The sequence below is a fragment of the Sipha flava genome, unplaced genomic scaffold (genome assembly GCF_003268045.1).
Source record: "Sipha flava isolate LNK unplaced genomic scaffold, YSA_version1 17111_pilon_pilon, whole genome shotgun sequence".
Classification (NCBI taxonomy): Eukaryota; Metazoa; Arthropoda; class Insecta; order Hemiptera; family Aphididae; genus Sipha; species Sipha flava.
In genome coordinates this window covers 1-3328 of record NW_020271910.1, presented here as the reverse complement: position 1 = coordinate 3328, position 3328 = coordinate 1, and the positions used below count along the sequence as shown (strand labels likewise).

Genomic DNA, 3328 nt, shown 5'->3' with positions numbered 1-3328 from the left:
GACCGCTGGGACAGGTTGGCCGAGACGAGTCTGCCGGAGCGCTCCGAGTTTTTTAGCGCGCTAAAGGAGGAGCACGTAGCGATCGCGGAACACGAACACGCGATTCGGGTATGGGATCACTTCGATTGCCGAACCCTAGGCGATTACAGTGATCTATACCTGAAAATAGACGTGCTGCTTCTGGCCGACGTGTTCGAGAACTTCAGAGACATATGCATGCAAACGTATAACCTAGACCCGGCGTATTATTACACGGCTCTCGGGTTTAGTTTCGACTGCATGCTGAAGTACACGTCGGCAAGACTGGAGCTGCTCGGAGACTACGATATGCTATTAATGATAGAGCAGGGTATACGTGGCGAGTTGGTACAGGCCAGCACGCGTTACGCGAAGGCGAACAACGCGAAGATCGCCGGGTTCGACAACACGCAACCCACCACATGGCTGGTCTACCAAGACTGTAATTATCAATATTATATATATATTCCATGTTAAATACATTTTAATCGTAATTTCAACCACAACCACGCGCTATAGGCAATAACCTTTACGGATGGGCCATGAGTCGCTACATGCCGTACGGCGGATTCCGGTGGTACGCGGGTAATCCGGACGTCGCGTTGGCGCAACTCGAAACCATGCGCGACACGGACGATGTGGGGAGAGTGTACGAGGTCGACGTGTCGTACCCGCAGAGTCTGCATGACGCGCACAACGAGCTGCCGTTTTTGCCGTATGCCACCGTGCCTAGGGGTTCTAAAGTACGCAAACTCATGGCCACTTTGGAAACGAAGAAGAAGTATGTGGTGCACTACATTAATTTGAAACAGGCCATCGCCAACGGACTGATTGTCGATAAAGTATGTCGTGAGCGCTACGACGGCGGTGATAACATCGTTACGATATATTATTAAGAATAATTATAATATTAATAACCGTTTGTCTTCCATGTACCAATGGTACATAGGTGCATCGGGTGTTGGAGTTCAGTCAATCGCCGTGGTTGGCTAAATACATCGAACTCAACACGGAGATGCGTAAGAGGGCGGTTAACGGGTTCGAACGAGATTTCTTCAAACTAATGAATAACGCCGTGTTCGGTAACTACAACAACAACAACAATAACCGATCATAATAATAATAATTATAATAATATCGTGTATATACATATATAAATTTATTCCGTTGTTTTTCAGGAAAAACATTGGAATCGATGCGCAAACGCATGAAGATGGAGCTCGTGTCGTGCGAGCGTCGATTCATGAAACTCGTTAACCGGCCAACGTTTAAGTATTGCACCACTTATAACGAAAATCTTGCAGCGGTGTCTTTGCACAATAAAATTATCGACTTCTGCAAGCCGATTTACATCGGCTTCGCCGTGCTCGATATAAGCAAGACGCTGATGTACGATTATCATTATAACGTCATGAAACGACATTATCGTGAAAACATACAGCTGCTGTACACCTATACCGGTAAATTATTATTATTATTATTATCATATAGATTTTATATTTCCCCCCTATCGTGTTTCAGATTCACTCGTCTATAGCGTGACGACAAACGATTTTTATCGCGATCTGGCGAACAACCCGACTTGCTGCGTCGCATGGACACGTCGAATCTCCCGCACGATCACCCGTGTTACACGGCGGTCCGTAAGAAAATACCCGGACTGTTTACGGACGAGACGTGCGGTGGCATCATGCTCGAATTCGTCGCGCTCCGGGCGAAATCTTACGCTTACGATATCGAACACGTGGAGACGATCAGGGCCAAGGGGATTCGACACCACGTCATTAAATCCCATCTGACGATGGCCGATCACAAGCGGTGTTTGTTCGAGACGGACAATGTTGTTGTTGATGATGATGATGATGATAACGGTGATGATGATGTTGATGACGATGAGAGCGATAGCGAACGACAAAAACGTGTGGCGGTGCGTTGCAGTCGAGCCGTTGTAGATAGCATACACCGGCAGAGCGCTACTACTACTACTACTACTACTACAAGCGGCGACGATAACACCGCAACATCATTGCCGCCCTACAATCCGTACACGCCTTACAGGCTAAACACGTCCATCCGATCGTTCAAACATCAAGTTAAAACTGTTGTAACTATGAAAAAGACTTTGAACCGTTCGGATGACAAACGTTATATTTTAAACGACCGCGTGCACACTCTGGCACACGGTCATTATAGTATCGAATAATTTATCCATTGTTATCATGTATCGTATACGATGTAACGAGCGTGCTCGTCTAGTCATTAGTTGTAACAATAATTATTATTATTATTGTATTATATATATAAATTCTAATAATTGTATATTTTTATCCGTTATCATGTAAAACAATGTTTTATTATTACATATAACCATTTTTTTTTTTTAAATTTATATTACATATTTACTGAGTTAATATTACAACCATTTTGTAGTGCTGTATGTAAAATATATATAAAATGTTTTATTCTTTATATCATCATATTTTTATTATTCCCCCCCCCCCTCCGAGTTTCGGAGATCAATAAATATTTATCAATGCAATATATGTGTGTCTGTGTGTGTGTGTGTGTGTGTGTGTGTGTATGCGTTTATGTATACTACATTAGTACATTTACGTAATACTTTTATTTTAGAAAATTCTAATACCAGATAATAGTCATTAAGAGTGATAATATTAATAACAATAAATAAATAAATAATGTTTTTACGTTTTATAATATTTTTTATTTATTATAAAAACTTTTATTATATAAATTTTTATTTAAATCTATATCTAAATTTCTGTCCCAACCACCCCAGAAATATAAATATTAAGTTTTTATTAAGACCCACGTTGAAATCATTTATTTCACCATCCGAAATCGTTACGGCCTTCGGTAAAAAGACCTCAACCCAACGGTCCTCCTCCGCAGCCTTCATTACCGCTACGATACACGGTCCGTATTGGGTGGTTGTTCTCGTTCATTTTTCGATACCGTACTCGCGTTCAGGTGTGAGTTCACCCACACTAATTTTCTCAACGGCTGCCTCTTTTTGAATTCTTTCTTTGAAAGACTCCATGCTAAGAAAGAAATTCAATAATTATTAATTTTAAATAAAAAACTTTTCTTCAACAAATTATATTATAACCGGATATTAAAGGATGTGTAATACTATCTAGACATTTTTTATATATATATATATATATATATTTATTATACTTAGTTAATCATGAATAAATTTCGTGAACGTATCACATGTGGTTGTAATAAAAATAAGATTCCATGCGAATAATTTAAAACTCGAAAAAAATATGAAACATTTTATTAAGAT

At 40.1% G+C, this 3328-nt stretch overlaps 1 pseudogene; it reads left to right on the top strand.

Annotated features, from left to right (window-relative positions):
- The first annotated feature begins 247 nt into the window (after positions 1-247).
- Positions 248-2339, top strand: LOC112679937 (annotated as a pseudogene).
- The last annotated feature ends 989 nt before the right edge of the window (positions 2340-3328 follow it).